The following is an 18,442-nucleotide window of genomic DNA, read 5'->3' as shown; positions in this document are numbered from 1 at the left end:
GAGGGATGCGGGCTTGAATATGGGAGGGATGCGGGCTTGGATATGGGAGGGATGTAGGCTTGGATATGGGAGGGATGCAGGCCTGGATATGGGAGGGATGTGGGCTTGGATACGGGAGGGATGCATGTGGGCTTGGATATGGTAGGGATGCGGGCTTAGATTTTTGAGGGATGCAGGCTTGGGGTTTTGAGGGAAGCTGGCTGGAAGCTGCAGGAGAGATGTGGAGTTGGAATTTGGAGAGAGGGAAAGGATGCGGACTTGGTGTTGGGAGGGGGTTTGGGGGGGCAAAGGATACGCACTTGAAGTAGAAAGGGGTTAAGGACTCAGTCACATTTTATATGGTGTGGAATTTCCACTGGTCCCTGCCATTATGCTGTCAAAGGACATTCCTGTCAAACTCCTTAAATATTCCACACTCTATTGGGAACCAATTCCCTTGGAATAGCCTGGTGGAACAGGGTTATCCACTGGTGATATATATATTTTAATTGGTTCAATAATTTTTTTTGTACTTTCCAAATATAATTTTTTGTGCTCCTTCAGTGTTCATCAAGCTTTATTTTAAATAGTAAGGGAAACATATGAAAATCTGTTAACTAAATTGTTACCAAAAAATTTCTTCACCAATATGTTTGTAAAGGTGTGTAATAACATGTGTTAAAATGTTGAAGGTCAACTCCCGTGGGAAACCCAGAAAAAAAGCTGTTGAATTCGGGTACCGAAAAATTATTTTCGAGAATTTTTATTTTTTTTAATCGGCCCTTAAGTAACTTATGAGGGGTCAAATAAGGGTTTATCATGATTCTGAGTTGATTGTTAACATTTATATTTCACCACAGACACTCCTTTGTGGAAAAATAATTTCTAAATATATCTCATTTTCTACTTTGCAGGACATGGAGTCTAGCAATATGGATGAAGACGTTACTCCACCTGTGCTCAATTGCTTCATCTGTGCACGCTCGGATACACCAGCTGAAAGGCTCATACAGGCAACTCCAAAGGGATACTCAACTTTATTGAAACAAGCAGAAACTGTCGAAAATGTTACTGTTGTGGAACGTATGAAGGAGGCTCAAAAGGAAGGAAAACTGAGGTACCACCAGAAGTGTAAAAATGATCTGTACAACAACTTTGTTGCAACCACCAATAAGTCAGCTCAAGCATCAAAGGCAGAGAAAGAGTCATCAAAGTTGAAGAGAAGACGCACTACTTGTGAGTTCAGTTCATCAACTGGCTGCAGTTCTAGAAGATCACAGTCAGTTGACCTCCTGTATAAGGATGTATGCATTCTTTGCAACCAACCAGCCCAGCTCTACAAAAATAATCCAGCACAAGCTAGAAAGAAATACAGAGTGCCAGATAATTTGACTGCAGATACACTGAAGGCAAGCTTGCTGAAGACAGCACGGAGTCGCGGGGATGACTGGGGCACTGAAGTCACTGGACGCCTGGAAGGGATCAACGACTTGGTAGCAGAAGAAACACTGTACCATTTGCGATGCAAACTTATGTTTGCGAGAGGTGACAGTTTGTCCAAGACTGATGAGGAAGGAAAAAGGAAGAGAGGACAGAGGAGTATTGATGAGGAGCGAGAGGCAGTTTTTATTGAATTCTGCGAATGGTTAGACTCAGAATTAGAGCATGGGGTAATGAACATGGACCAAGTCCATGAAAAGCTGCAGGAGTTTGATCAGTCACCAGAGAAGAGCCTTTCTTATTCAAAGCATTGGCTAAAGATAAAACTTCTAGAGAAATACGAAGACACCTTGTATTTCACAACACAGGAAAGAAGGGCAGATGTACTCTGTCTCAAAGATGGCACCGACAATATTCTGCGAGGGCATCATGCTAATCTTGACCATGGAGATGAGAAGACTCAGATCATAAAGACGGCACTCAAGTTCATATCCAATGATATTGCCTTGATTGATTTAGGTCCAAAGTCATACCCCACCACACACAGTATGACTGACATCGATAGTCAGCTGACACTTGTCTTCAGATGTTCTTGAGACCGATTGTCAAGACAGACGAAAGAGTTGCCGTTTGGGGGCAGAATTTTATTAAGGCCTGTCGACCTCGGTCTGGAGTATTGCCACACCAAATGGGGCTTGCCATACAACTTGATCATAGATTTGGGTCAAAATGGATGCTCGACATCTTCCTTGACACAGAAGCCACCAAGGAAACAGTGATTCAGGCTGGTACTGCGATTTTCAAGTACATTTACCATGGACGAGATACTACATTGGGTGAAATTCGGTACAACATGTTCTCAAGGAAGGCAGCGGCAGGAGTGATCAAACCAGAGACTCTACCTCCAACAGAGGGTGCAGCTGCACAACATTCACTCCATGCCTACCTGCAGACCCGGGACTGGATCCTTCTACAGAGCATGTCTCTGAACCCCAGTGACTATGGATGGACAATAGGTGCATGGGTATGAGCCAGTTCCAACACTGGACCCCACGGCTCCTGAGGAGCTATTGCAGTTCACGAGCTGTAATTGTCATGGAGATTGCAGCAACCGGCGATGCAGCTGCAAGAATAATGGGGTCACGTGCATCTCGGCCTGTGGAGTCTGTAATGGCATTACATGCAGAAACTGCAGTCATGATGTTGTTGAGTCTGAAGAAGACATAGACAATGACTGTTGAAACTTCTGACATTGTGAATGAGAAATAACTCTTGAGTATTATATATGTATGTGAAATAAAAGCTACTTTGTGTGTAAATGTAAAAGTGAAAATATAAATGTTAACAATCAACTCAGAATCATGAAAAACCCTTATTTGACCCCTCATAAGTTACTTAAGGGCCGATTAAAAAAAATAAAAATTCTCGAAAAAAACTTTCGGTACCCGAATTCAACAGCTTTTTTTCTGGGTTTCCCACGGGAGTTGAACTTCAACATTTTAACACATGTTATTACACACCTTTACAAACATATTGGTGAAGAAATTTTTTGGTAACAATTTAGTTAACAGATTTGTGAAATATCTCATAAAATGCCCTTACTAAAAGGGTCCCTGCTGTTGTACCACTGGAATCGCTACAATAAAGCTCCAGGTCATGATTCTTCTTCTTCCATCACAGAAAAAAGTGCCTTCAAAAGGACATTTTTATGATTAAATAAACACAAATTTTTACTCCAAGTAAATTGATTAGATTTCTAAGTAAGCAAATGGATTTTTAGCTTTCCAACTGTACCATTTTTATTATCCTATAACAGCAGGAAACCTTTGAAATAAATTGCGACGATGGCCGTGCATGCACTGCAACACGCACTTCTCTTTTTAGTAATAGGGAATTTTTACATACTGCAATGTACTGCATTATGCATACTGCATTATGTCAATGTACATACTGCAACGAACAACATAATCAACATTAATTTAGTTTAAAGTGCCTTAATTGATTGATGAATCTTCCCACTGATCCGCTTTCCACATTTTTCCCAGCTGCAGTTTAAAATTACTAGAATATAAGACCCGTCGCTTCGCTGACGACAATACCAATCTTTGCTGTGATGGCTAATCAATGGGGGAAGGGAAAAAAAAAAAGGATTCCTGGGGCATTCTGCTCTCCATGCAGGGATAACCAACATCACGTGTTGGCATTTGCAGTTTTCACACGCGTGTCCATGTACCCATAAAATAAGATAAAAATTTTTTGGCTCAAAACATTCCCGGGACTTACCCAAATCCACCGTAGTAGATTTATTGAAATCCGTTAATCCGTACTTAAGTTATAACACGACAAACAAACAAACAGACAGACAGACAGACACAGCTCCTTTTATAATACAGATTCCCCCCATTTCTGTCACCCTGATGACAAAACACACCGCCCAGAGACGCCGTGGGTGATTCTAAGTGCGTAGAGGAGGAAAATGGTATTTTTTTTCAATCTGAGTGCACAAATAAATGGTTCTTTTATCGATTGATAACACAAAAGTTTATTGGAAATGGAAAGTGGAAAATCGGTAGCTCCAAAGTAGCCACCTATGTAAATTTGGAATGTCAACCGTGAGTTTGTGTCATGAAGGTCATGTGTCATAATGTAAAACTAGAACGGCACTCGGTAGGGCAGATACCTCCACCAGACCGAACAGTTTATGTTTTGTATCACACTAATAGACCGGATCTAGATTTGGATCTGAACCAAAATCGAATCAACTTGGTCTCGTCACCGAACCAACTCGTCCACCAAGTTTAGTCACAACTCGTCCATGACTTTTTTAATATCCTGCTATGTATCGTTTTTAGCCCCATCTCTCAATGGTGAAGAATCACTTTAAAGTTCAATAATTCTCGTATCCGAATCCATTTTCAGATCTTCACCAAAATCGAATCGATTCAGTCTTGTTACAAACTGAACCTAAGCATCAAGTTTCGTCCGAATCTGTCCATAACTTTTTCAGATATCCTGCTATAAGTCGGTTTATCCCCATCACTCGATGGTGAAGAATCACTTTAAAATTCTCTGGTTCGGATCCAGATTCGAATCTTCACCAAAACGGAATCAATTCTTCCTCGTCACAAATGCAACCTCTCCACCAGGTTTCGTCCACATCTGTCCACAACGTTTTGAGACATCCTGCTACGTATCGTTTTTGGCCCTATCACCCAATGGTGAAGAATCACTTATAAATTCTACGAGCCAGACCCAGATCTGGATCTGGATCTTCACCAAAATCGAATCATTTCGTCCTCGTCACGTACGCCACCTCTCCACCAAATTTTGTCCAAATGCGTCCACAACTTTTTGAGACATCCTGCTACGTATCGTTTTTGGCCCTATCACCCAATGGTGAAGAATCACTTATAAATTCTACTAGCCAGACCCAGATCTGGATCTTCACCAAAATCGAATCATTTCGTCCTCGTCACGTACGCCACCTCTCCGCCAAATTTTGTCCAAATGCGTCCACAACTTTTTGAGATATATTGTTCACAGGCAAACAGACAGACAGACAAACACACACACAGACAGGGGTGAAAACATAACCTGCATCCACCTTCGGTGGCGAAGGTAATAACTTACAATGTAAGGAAAGGACCATTCCAGTTAATCAAGTCCATGCTAATATACAGCCTGCGTTCCTCTCCCATTATAAAGTACAATCTTTCACAGACTTGGTTATTATCCTCTGCTTCATAAGTTGTGGAGCATGCTGTTTATGGTTCATAAAGGAGCACAAACATTCTATGTGTGGAATATGCTGAAGTCATCCTCTAGATTTATGCAAATTACGAGGGTACCATTAAAAAAGACAAATCATCAATACATTGGATTTAAACTTGACTGGAACATCACGGGCAATTCACCCTAATGGGAATGTCAAACAGGCTGGCCCACGGTAATGTAAGCCAATTTCAATCCAAACGATGGATCGACATTTTCGTGTCACAAAATGTCAATGTACTTACTGCTCAAAGACAATGCTAAAGGTGAAGCAATAACGAAAAAGGAGAAAAAGAAGAAAAAAAACTACAACGGCACTCGGGAGGGTACACACCTCCGCCAGGCTGAACAGTTTCCGTTTTGTATCTCGCCGATAGGCCAGATCTGGATTCGGACCTGAACCAAAATCTCATCGCTTGTTCTCGTCACCGAACCAACTCGTCCACCAAGTTTTGTCATAATCCGTCACAACTTTTTGAAATATGTTAAATGTCGTTTTTGGCCCCATCTCTCAATGGTGAAGAATCACGATACAAAATGGAAAAAACCTCAAATCCGGATCCAGATCTGGATCTTCACCAACATCATATTGATTTCTCCTTGTCACACACCCAACCCATCCATAACTATTTCAGATATCCTACTCACAATCAAGCAGAGACAGACAAACAAACAGAGTGCAAACATAACCCTCATCCACATTCGGCTGGCGGAGGTGATAACAACACAAAGGTTTACATCACCGATTCAACGTTTTTCGTTTCGAAGGAGAGATCAAAGGCTTATGGAGGAACAGACACTAGACAGTGCATTGGGCTGGCAGCATGTTCTAGAACGTACACTCACTTCGGAGCTGTCAAGCCTGGGTTTGAATCTCAGCCCAGCTACAAACTGTACAGGATAGTATGGTGGGGGATGAACCGATACTGACAGCACATTCACCTTTTGAGGAGACCCTGTCACAGCTATCACAATTACTCCGCAGGTATTCACTCACCCATCCATGCCCGATATACCAACTAGTCATGCCAATGTCTATGCACCCTTCTATGCCCAATGCTGCGAGGCACTGATCTAATTCCAGTTTGAAACGATATATTGCTTATGCAACAACTATTCTCGGGTGACCATTCCATGCATAAAATACTCTCCAGGTGAAAGACCCTTGTCTTACTACCATCCTATCTTCCTCTTCACTCGCATGCTACAGCTCGCTCCTGTCACTGTCCATTCTCCTGAAAAACATACATAGTCATTTTGAATGTACATGATCTTAAACAGTGGTGAGTTTGAGGTGAAGGTGGGAGTGCATCAGGGGTCGGTACTAAGTCCACTACTATTTGAAGCTGTGATGGAGGTGCTGGCTCAGAACGTAAAGGAGGGTTTACCGTGGGAGTTGTTGTATGCAGATGATCTGGTGTTGATTGCGGAAAGTATGGATGGACTGAAGGAAAAGATGAACAAGTGGAAGGAATGTATGGAGACAAAAGGTCTGAAGGTGAATATCAGAAAGACGAAGGTGATCGCAAGTGGTAAAGCATGTGGTGAGGTGGAAAGAACTGGGAAGTGGCCCTGTGCTGTGTGCAGGAAGGGTGTCAGAGTGAACTCCATTCAATGTACAATGTGCGCTGAGTGGGTTCATCAAAAATGTAGTGGTCTGAGAGGGTCATTAACCAGTGTGGCAGCTACATTCAAATGTAAGGTGTGCACAGAGGGAGCTGCAGATGGAGGAAATGTTGAGTTGGATCTTGGAGACGGCATGAAGCTGGAAGGTGTGAAAACATTTTGCTACCTCGGAGACATGCTGAATGGAGACGGTGGATCAGACTCGGCAACGGTTGCTCGAGTGAGATGTGCATGGAAGAAGTTTCGGGAACTGAGTGGCGTGCCGATGAGGGGGGGAGTGTCGTTGAAGCTGAAGGGAAAGGTGTATGCTGCATTGCTGCATGTGTAAGAAGTGTTATGATTTATGGGAGCGAGACATGGGTAATTAACGTAGAGCAGCAACGGAGGTTGGAAAGGGTGGAAATGCGAATGGTTCGATGGATGTGCGGAGTATCGTTGAGAGAGAGGAAGACAAATGATGAATTGCGAAAAATGATGGGAATAGAGCCTGTGATTGATGTTGTGAAGAGGAACAGGTTGAGATGGTTTGGTAATGTGTTGAGGAAGGATGAAAGCGACTGGTTGAGAAGAGTGATGGAAATGAATGTAGAAGGAAGTAGAGGACGGGGAAGACTGAGAAAGACTTGGCCAAAGATGGTGGAAGAAGAAATGCGGGCAAGGGGGTTAACAAGGAGAGATGCAGAAAATAGGGCAAGATGGAGAAGATTGTTGTCATGGGGACCGCAAGGCTAACCCCCGCTCTAGGAGGGAAAATGGCCTTAAAATGCATGTTGTGTGTTGTATTATCTTAAACATCTCCATCAGCTCCCCTCACAATTACCTCTTTTGTAATGTACAAAGTCCAATCTGCCTGAGGTTTTCTTCATAGCTGAGTCTAGCTAGGCCTGGAATCAATCGTGTCACCCTACACTGAACTCACTCTATGGCAGCTCAATCTCTTTCCTCAGAAGTGGCAATTATAAGTATACATGATATTCTAGAACCCAGGTGATGCCTCATCACATTTGTGGACAATGGACAAGCATGTACGTTGGATGGGATTCAAACCTGGGTTCCTGCAACATGAGCGATGGAACACGAGCAAGCCAATCCTAATGACCTTGTCCTTCATAAATTAACGCTATAGTTACAAACTACAATAACTTAGCATTTACGCAAAATACCATGAGCTAGCTACCTGTTCAGAAGGAAAAGAGGAAAAACAACGCTCGGGAAAACAGTAACAAGATGCGGAATTCTACCCTGCGCCCTCTTGGGTGCATTGCGACCACTTGGTTATCCGGCACTCCCATACTTCTCGATCATCGTCGTAATGGTGTCGGACATTTCACCAGCCCATCCCCACCAGTCTATGGGCAATCAGCATAGATGTAACAAAAACATACAATTGGTTCACACGGATGTTTTCAATTAAGAACAGGATACATTCAGTGCACAAGCTCAGATGTGCCTGACATAAGCTCCATTCAGGCAAATTTGTTTGTATGTGAACCGTACAATGAGACAAGATTTTGCTTTAAGCAAACATTCAGGTGTCTTACATACAAAAGACACTCTTACATACAAAAGGGATAAAAAAAAACAAAAAACAATCATCTAAAAAGCAGCATCGAAACGGCAATGGCGTCACGAGCAGATGGCTCGGTCTACACGGGCGTCACAGGAGACAAGGAACCCTCTGCGCCATACCCCCGAGGATGACAAGCCTGCTCTTTGTCTGCCTGCGGCCCATCTGCTACCGTCGCACGGGTCACCAGCCTGCTGCGACCCAAGCCCCCAAAAGGAAAACCACAACTGCAAAGAAATGTTAATCACCTAAAGCCCAAGCACAAAATTTATAAAACTATGGAACCATTCATATTTACCATTTATACTTCAATCGAAGAATAACTGTGACCACATTCTTAGTCCTTGCAGCTGTTAAGTTCCCCCATGTTGGTTACGCAAGAATATGGAAAGTCCTACGACCCAAAGGAGGTGACATGTAATGTGCATCGAGTCGTCTCCAGGACGTCTCGACAATCACGAGCTTTCGAACTTCTTTGCTAGAGCTGAACGGAAAAGAAAAAAAAAAAAAAAACATTTACAAAACAAATGCAAGCTGGCTCTTGCCAGCTTATGTCAATCTCACCACAAACTGCCACCACCACCACTACAATGTAATCAAGAATTACAATACATAAAGAGAGGCTTTCAACAGGAACAATAAACAATTTTATAAATGAACAGGATTATAAATAATTAATTGACATATGTGGCAAAATCACACACCCAGACCGGGAATCGAACCCAGGTCCTCTAGTGAACCGTACCAGTTCTCTGCCATCTGAGCTATCTGGGCGACCCTGATCAATCTAGGCGGTGGTTGCCTAAAAAGTACTCTAGGCATGCCTAGCGTGAGCTTGATTTTACAAAATAATTTCTGAGTTTCAGAATCCAGATTCATTAATTTTGTTATACAAAGTGGAGGCTCCTGGAAGAACTAGAAATAGAACACAGAACAAATAATTTTTTAATTTCCCACATATGTCAATTAATCTAAATATATAAAAGAAAGTTTTTGTTTGTTTGTTTGTTTGTCGGCACGCGCTAATCTCCTGAACGGTGAAAGATAGGAGGAGACCTCTAAAACAAAAAATGTCGGGACGGGCCCCGGGAAGGTTATAGGCCAGGTGGCGAGGCCGATCGAGGCCGCCTCGGCCGGGCTGGGCCCAATTCGCAATTAAAAGCTGAGCTGAATGATAGTAGTCAATCTTCTACGGCCGCAAGTAAAAGCTGAATTATAGTAGTAAATTCATTCAAAAAGAACCAAAAATGTCGGGACGGGCCCCGGGAAGGTTATAGGCTAGGCGGCGAGGCCGGTCGAGGCCCATTTCGCAATTAAAAGCCGAGCTGAATTATAGTAGTCAATCTTCTACGGCCGTGAGTAAAAGCTGAATTATAGTAGTAAAATCATTCAAAAAGAACCCGGGCAACGCCGGGTGCATTCGGCTCGTTATTTATAATCCTGTTAATTTTTATAATCGTGTTTCTACACCCTCAGTGGTGTTTGTAATAGCGGACATGGATTTGTCCCACCCAATTGGAGGAAGACCCTCTCGTGATCAGGTCGTTGGTGCTCCTATGGTTGGCATGGCAGCGAGTGCACCGGAAGTGTTGACAGAAAAAGAGTGGCTATTCTATGTGTGGGAAAATTGCATGCTTGGTCAGGGTCGCCCAGATAGTTCAGATGGCAGAGTACTGGTACGGTTTTCCAGAGGACATGGGTTCGATTCCTGGTCTGGGCATGTCATTTTTCCCACATATGTCAGTTAATAAACAATTTGCCGAAATATATTTACCAAACCGCAACAACTTCCGTGTTATGTGAAATATATTTACCAAACCGCAACAACTTCCGTATTAGCACGTATAATTTAAATTGACAAAATAAAAAGTAAATGTTAACGTACTGACAATGTCTGCCGGATGCAAATGCACATGCACATACTTCCCAAGAGAAAAAAAAAAAGCTTGCACACGGGACAAGAACCATGGGAGAACACTTGTATGACATGGGGAATGTATGGCAGGTCAGAGCTTGCTCATACAGGAACATGCCTGTGTCCGCTCCCGACATGTTATTTGAAATAAAAAAGAGATTTTTTTTTTTTTAGGTTGAAGGCTCCAGTCATGGACTATATAGTCCTCATCGAGGCCAGGCCTTAAATAAAAGAGTAGCATCGATAGAAAAGTTTAGAGAGAATAGTCTAAGAGTTTTTGAGGAAGTAAAAAATCTGCTTTTTGAAAAGGGGAAGGTCGTAATTGTTTGGAAATACATGGGAAGGTAAGGAGTTCCATAGTTTGGCAGAGGTGGGGAAGAAACAAACATCATAACGATCCACCCTTGAGTTGCCAATGGCCACACAATAATCATGCGATATCGTGGATTGTCGAGTCTCACTAAGAGTGGTCTCGCTAATGGCGGAGGTACACAAGCAGCAAGTTCTTGGGAGCAGAAACCTCAGAAATATCTGTAGAAAAGAGAAAGTGAGCCAACTTTGTGGCGTAATTCGAGTGGCACGAGTTTTGAGGTCAGATTGGGAGAGTTGATAAGTCCGATTACTTTGGATTCAATTCTGTCCAGTAAGTATGTGGAGCTAGAACCTCCACAGATGTGGGAGCAGTACTCTATACAAGGACAAATAAATCCTTTACATGGTTGAAGCAACTGTTGAGAGAAGAATCTTTAACATCTGAGCAGGAGTCCTAGTTTCTTCAAGGCAGACTTAAAGAAATGTGTGGGTTTCATTGGAACTATTTGTGTAATGCCATTTGTGTAATGTGTGGATTCCAGGATAAATTTGATGTTAGGGTAATGCTTAGTAGGTGTATTGCATCACATGGTGTAATTGTGGGGCTTTCAAAGAAAATTGGAGAGTTGAGAAGAGTTTTAGAGAGATGGGAAGAAATTAAGTTTTTGAAGCATTAAACTTAACCTGATTACCTTTGCCCCGAAACAAGGTCATTGATAAAAAGAAGGAAGGCAGAACTGTTGGAGATAGTTTAGTAAACCAATCCAATCAGCGCTATTGAAATGCCGATACTGGCGTTTAGTTGTAGCAGTTGGCGGAGAACGAGAGGTGGTAAGTAAAGTGATGTTCACAAGATTGTGGTCAGAAGAAACAATTGGAGGTGAAATTGTGTTGCTGTAACACAACGGATTGGAGGTGAAGAGCAAATCCAAAGTATTGGAAAGAGTGGTCATGACGATCTGGGACATGGGAAGGGTGTGTGATAATTTGTTCCAAATCATTGAGAATGGAAAATGTAAGAGAGCTTCAACTCCCCCAACATCTGTGTGGGAAGGTGTCAACCACTCCCTGTGGTGTTCATTGAAGTCCCTTGAATAGAGGAATTCTGATTAAGGGTGTTCGGATGTCATGGCCTCATGGAAGAAAATAAGATCGTCAAAAGGCTATAAAGTTTGTTGAATTGGGAGAGAGGTAAGTGAACCAGGGGGAAATAGTGATGGTTGGGAGACAAATCTTAAGCCAGATAACATCAAAGTTTGGAGATTCGAGGTCCACATGGCGTACAGCAGGTGTGTTGATGTTGGAGTAGACACAGACTCCTCCTTTGAAGCGGATTTGTGAGTGAAGGTTGTTGTTTGAAATGTTTAAGAAGTTAACAAGAACACCATGTGACAATTGGAAAAACAAGATATTAGGAGAGGAGCTTGGGAGATGATGTTCAACAGAGACAAGATTTGAAGAAAGACCATAAATGTTGGTGAAATGAATAATTGAAAACGTCACGTTGATTCAAAATACTCAAAAGATATATATTTATTAAATATTTATTCTTTATTTATCAAGTAAATATTTCTCAAAATATTCAAAATACTGATCATTTCAAATATTTCTCGATCAGCAGGCATCTGTGTAATACCCTTTTGAAAATAGTAATGCAATACTTACATTGGCACTTCGGTAAGCCTATCAATCAAACCTGGCAGGTGACTTGAATGGCAAATTCAACTTATATACAACACAAACATCCCCTTCTGTTAAAACACCCAGCATCATCTTATTCAACCACCCTCAACTCTTCCATTGCTCTTTTCTTCCATTTGTGTAACCCGCCTTCGGGTGGAGGTTAATCTTCCCTCTTCCCCTCATGGCCTCAATAAAGTGGTGTACCACCATCTCAGATCAGCCATCTAATTCTACGCACAATTTGTTCACCCCCATTAACCCAACCTTCTTACAGGATGTGTGTGTGTGTGTGTGTGTGTGTGTGTGTGTGTGTGTGTGTGTGTGTGTGTGTGTGTGTGTGTGTGTGTGTGTATGTATGTATATATATATAATCTTCTATGTACATGACCTATATAAATACAAGTTGCGTGATTGTGTCAATGGGCGAAACATCATTTAAGAGCTCTTGGGTCTGAACAGTGCATGCAGAGGTCTAACAAACATGACCGCACTGTGCTCACAACCTGCAACAAAATTCAGTAACGGGCCGATTGGGAAGCACACATTTAAAGCACTCTAAAAGATGAACAGTGCAATAGGGAAACACATTTAATGCGCTATTAAATAATTAACTCGACAACTCTTATTCATGTCACCCTTCCAATTGTTCGACATATTAGATTTTTCTGTGTTCCTCATTGTGAATAACACTCGACCCAAACAAAGGCAATGTGAATCTAAAGCAACAAACCCAGGCAGTGTATAATCAGCAGAGGCCGACAGGCCGAGTGTTCGGCCCACCATAAAACCAAGATGGCAGCCATAATATTTTATCTTTGTGCTATGGTGGGTGCAGTCAAGCGACAGATGTGGGTGTGGTCCGGCAGCTGTCGGGTCAATGGATGCACATTTCAAAAATCGAACCCCAACAACAACAACGCGAAGCTCTTGTAGACCAGCAACAATGTTTCGGGTAAAAATATCAATATTCAGGTAATTTTGACTTGCATGCATTTTTCTTATACACACACACGTGGTGTATAGGCTCAGAGTCGCTGGTTCGCACACCTACCGGAAGTGAAAAAAATAATGTAACCATAAACTATTCAACCAATTCCGCCAAAAGTATAATGAAGTTTTCATTCATTTACTTCACTGAGTAACCCAAGGTGTCTTAACAGTTAGTGACTAATATGCGGACATGCGGTTGGGGGTTTGAGGACTTGAAGAGGAAAAGGATGAGTGGAGGACAGAGTTGCAGAGGGCGGGGGGAGTCAGAGAGGGGACAGAGTTGGGAAAGGGCGAGTGAGGCCTGGGGGTGTGGTTGAGGACTTGAAGAAGAGGATAGAGAATTGGGGTGGGAGGCAGAGGGCTGGGAAAAGGGATTTGAGGACTTGGGGTGTGGAGGGGTTTTTGAAGATTTTCAGTTGAGTATTTGGGGAATGGGAGAGGGATTTGAGGACTTGGGGTGTGGAGGGGTTTTTGAAGATTTTCAGTTGAGTATTTGGGGAATGGGAGAGGGCATGAGGACTTGGAGTTAAGGTTTACACTACACGGAATTTCCTCTGGGTCCCTGCCATTATGCTATCAAAGGACATTCCAAGCAAACTCCCGAAATGTTCCACACACCATTTGGAACGAATTCCCTTCAACAGCCCAGTGGAACGGGGTTATCTGCCAGTATAAATACACATTTTTCTTCCTCTTCCCCACCCCATTTGTTAATACCAATGTCTATTATGTCCAACTGTTGTAAAGTCGCCTTTTTACGCAAAATCTCCTTCATTTTACCATTAGCCTGTTTGTCATGTATACACACACACACACACACACACACACACACACACACACACACACACACACACACACACACACACACACACACACACACACACACACACACACACACACACACACACACACACACACACACACACACACACACACACACACACACACACACACACCACAATCATGTTGCCATTTTCCAATAATGTGCGCAAATGGATTTTTACTGCTTTATTATTTTCTGATTTTTACTTACTGCTCCACAGGAAAGTGCCCTTGCGCAACAACATCACACTATTTTGACTGCATACACAAGTGGTGGCACAACAGGAGGTTGGCATGAAAACCAAAAAAATAAAATAAAACCACCAACGGGGGAAGATTTCAGATGACGGAAAGGGTGGAAAAAATTTCAAAGGTGGAACAAATTTTTTAAAATCAAGCAAAGTTAATATTGATCTCTGAGATGGCAATTATTTTACTGGATTATTAAAATGGGTCATTTTGTGTTCAATAACCAGCAAAATAACATTATTGTGCATCAAGTCAAGGAGAAATGGTTAATGATTTGCATTACATGCTGGGGGATCGAGACGCTTGGCCGTGCAGCAGGAATGGGTGGGTGCGGTGTGTTCGGATAGGATCAGGTTACTTCAGAAGGCCATCTAATCTCAAGCCAAACCGGTCAGCGCACTGCCTTCTCCACATAGAGCACGAACCGTGATCATCTTGGCTCCAGCTCTGCTGCATATGCCGCTCAAAGTCTGCAGGAGGAGGTGGTTGCCTAAAAAGTCCTCTTGGTATGCGTTGCGTGAACGTGATTTTACAAAATAATTTCCGAGTTTCAGAATCCAGAATGTTTTTTTTTTTAATACAAAGTGGAGGCTCTTGGAAGAACTAAAATAGAACATAGAACAGAAAGAATACAGTTGAAAGGGAAGAAACACACCACAAGAGGTTAGAGGGAGACTACAGACATTTAGAGGAAGAATGGGTGAAGGAGAACAAAGGAGGACGACACGGGGTGTGCAAACTAGCTTAAACACAAGGAGGCTAAAAGAAGATGAAGGGAAAACCAGGTAAGAAACAGCACAATAATCTGGAAAGAAAAGGGTGTGTCTGAGGAGGGTTGAGGGGCCAAAATAACATGAGTATGGGTATATGGGACGACCTGAGGTGGTGAACAGCCATCTGGTTTAGGGGTTTTATTAATTTTAATAATTATTTTACATTTACATTCATTGGGATCAGACTCGGCAACGGTTGCTGGAGTGAGATGTGCATGGAAGAAGTTTCGGGAATTGAGTGGCGTGCTGATGATGAGGGGAGTGTCGTTGAAGCTGAAGAGAAAGGTGTATGCTGCATGTGTGAGAAGTGTTATGATTTATGGGAGCGAGACATGGGTAATGAACGTAGAGCAGCAACGAAGGCTGGAAAGGGTGGAAATGCGAATGGTTCAGTGGATGTGCGGAGTATCGTTGAGAGAGAGGAAGACAAATGATGAATTGCGAAAGCTGATGGGAATAAGAGCCTGTGATTGATGCTGTGAAGAGGAACAGGTTGAGATGGGTTGGTCATGTGTTGAGGAAGGATGAAAGTGACTGGTTGAGAAGAGTGATGGAAATGAATGTAGAAGGAAGTAGAGGACGGGGAAGACCGAGAAAGACTTGGCTAAAGATGGTGGAAGAAGAAATGCGGGCAAGGGGGTTATAACAAGGAGATGCAGAAAATAGGGCAAGATGGAGAAGATTGTCATGGGGACCGCAAGGCTAACCCCCGCTCTAGCAGGGAAAATGGCCTTAAAATGCCTGTTGTTGTTGTTGTTGTTGTATTTACGCCCCCCCACCCCCTCACATCCAATTTTAAAATGTTCATCTGAGATAATTTCTAACAAAAATCAGATCATGAAAGACATATTGACTGAGATACTTGTGGACTCTTATGATCAATTAAATGATGGGCCTTGTCTAAAATTGCCTTTGTTGACATGGTCATAGATATAATGCATAAATAGCATGGTAGTGCAAAGGCCAAAACAATAATACAAACACACAAACACTCAACACACACTCAACACACACTACCAAATACAATTTGTGTACAAGCATGAACACAACAAACCAGAAAAGGTATCTCTCACTCACCTTGCAACAAAACTTCCAAAAACAGGTGTGATTGGAAGATGTCACTCACCAAACTGAAACAGCAACGAATACAGCCCCAAGGATTAAAAAAACAAAGAAAAGGAAAAATGCAAAATGAAATACCATCAGATATACAACTGGGACAACTGGGAGAAAGACAAAAGAGCAGGAAAATTACAAAAAAGAGTTGGACAGAGTGGGGATAGACAAAGAATGATCACTGTAATGGCTACGGAAAGGTCAGCTCAACTGGGACGGAGAACAAATCATTTATCAATGCACAAGACCAAGGCCACTACACAAAGGCTTTAAGGAGATGGCAGGACTGAGTCAATCGGACAAATGTAGGTTCTGGAGGGTAGAAAAAGATTAGCACGAGTCCCCTCCTATCAGGATGTAAAAAACTCAAGTCAGAGCAGCTGTACAAACAAAGGCATAACAAGGTATGTAGAGTAATCCACTGGCACATCTGCGGACATTTCAATATCCCAGTTCCCCAAAACTCGTGGAAACATGAAGCAAAAGCAATCATTGAAAACCAGGACGTCATGCTCACATACGACCTGATGATCCCATCCAGCGTGAACATAGAAAACAAAGCATTGCGTCCGGACATTGTACTCAGGAACAACAAGGAAAAGACAACATTGCTGAATGAGATATGAGTACCCAGCAATTTTGGCCTAAACAACGCAGAAATCAAGAAAATGACCAAATACCAGGACCTCAAAAATGAGGTCAAGAAATCTTGGAAGCTGAAGAGCATCGGAATTGCACCAGTGATAATTGGAGCAACATGAATGATGAAGAAGAACTTCACTGAGATTTTAAAAATCATCCCCAGGAATATTACCACAAATGAACTACAAGTGGAGGCAATCCGGGGTTCGGTGACGATCCTGAATAGAGAACTTGGAACAAAACTCTGAAAAAGTTAAACAGCTTGGTCCATGAACAGTGATGGATACTTTGGGTCCTGGGAGGACTCCATTCCACCTCCTGAAACCCGAAAATGGAGATATTACAACCAATGACACAGACACCGACATAGACACAGTTTCAGTGTTGTGCAAGAACACGTACACACAACACAGGAGGACATTTAGAACCTTCGTTTCCGTAACAAAATCCAACCATCAGTTTGAGCCATCGATCAATTTACTTTTCTATTTGCTACCCACATTTTACTTTTGATTTAATATCTACATCACTTTTCAACGAACATTAAGGCAAGGACTTTAGCCATGGCGTCAAAACACAATTACCTTCGATTTAAGAGATGCCATCCATGGGATATTTAACATTCACAAGCAAAAAGCAGGTCACGTGACTCCCAGCTTTACATCCTCATCAGAAGTTTAATGCGCTCCGTGATGCAGAAGGCCCACAAACACTTCACCAGGAAGGAAGTTTTGTTTACCACTGAAATGACGTTGGATTTGATTCCACACTCGGAGGTGAAGTCATTACAAGCTGAGCTAACTTGCCCTTCTTCAGCAGACAACGCACGGCGTACAATGGAGATTTGCAACACGAGTCCTCGTTGAGCTTCGTTTCTGAGGTTTGAAGTAACTGGGTGAATTAAAGTCACAGCAATTCTCTCAAAACTCCTCAACCATGTTTCAGCATCAAATACATTCAAATCACCACAAACAACGTGTATACACCATAAACATATACAGCACTTCAACTAAATCTATCTGAAGATGGGATTGAAGACTCAATGTTCATGATAGGCTTCTGTCTCTCTCTCTCTCTCTCTGTCTCTCTCTCTCTCTCTCCCTTTGTGTGTCTGTCTGTCTCTGTCTCTCTCTCCCTCTGTCTCTCTCCCTTTGTGTGTCTGTCTGTCTCTGTCTAGCTCTCTCTCTCTCTGTGCCTCCCTATCTCTCTGTCTAGCTCTCTCTCTGTGCCTCCCTATCTCTCTCTCTCTGTGCCTCCCTATCTCTCTGTCTAGCTCTCTTTCTGTGCCTCCCTATCTCTCTGTCTAGCTCTCTCTCTCTCTGTGCCTCCCTATCTCTCTGTCTCGCTCTCTCTCTCTCTCTGTGCCTCCCTATCTCTCTGTGCCTCCCTATCTCTCTCTGTGCCTCCCTATCTCTCTCTGTGCCTCCCTATCTCTCTCTGTGCCTCCCTATCTCTCTCTCTCTCTGTGCCTCCCTATCTCTCTCTCTGTGCCTCCCTATCTCTCTGTCTAGCTCTCTCTGTGCCTCCCTATCTCTGTCTCGCTCTCTCTCTGTGCCT

General features: G+C 42.7%; 1 protein-coding gene across 3 annotated transcripts in view; it reads right to left on the bottom strand.

Moving 5' to 3' along the window:
• Positions 1 to 17,870, bottom strand: part of LOC137428089 (SWI/SNF-related matrix-associated actin-dependent regulator of chromatin subfamily A member 4) — a 155,443-nt gene extending 137,573 nt beyond the window's left edge. For 2 of the 3 annotated variants that reach the window (XM_078776859.1, XM_078776863.1), the window contains exon 1: positions 17,470 to 17,870. The gene's annotated coding sequence lies outside the window, so the exon portion shown is untranslated. The remainder of the gene's footprint in view (positions 1 to 17,469) is intronic. The other variant, XM_068118032.2, reaches the window with a different exon arrangement.
• Positions 17,871 to 18,442: the final 572 nt, after the last annotated feature.

This window comes from Myxine glutinosa, chromosome 1 (genome assembly GCF_964187855.1).
Source record: "Myxine glutinosa chromosome 1, kmMyxGlut1.1, whole genome shotgun sequence".
Taxonomy (NCBI): Eukaryota; Metazoa; Chordata; class Myxini; order Myxiniformes; family Myxinidae; genus Myxine; species Myxine glutinosa.
Note: the sequence above shows the minus strand (reverse complement) of the source record. Positions and strands in the feature narration are given on the sequence as shown.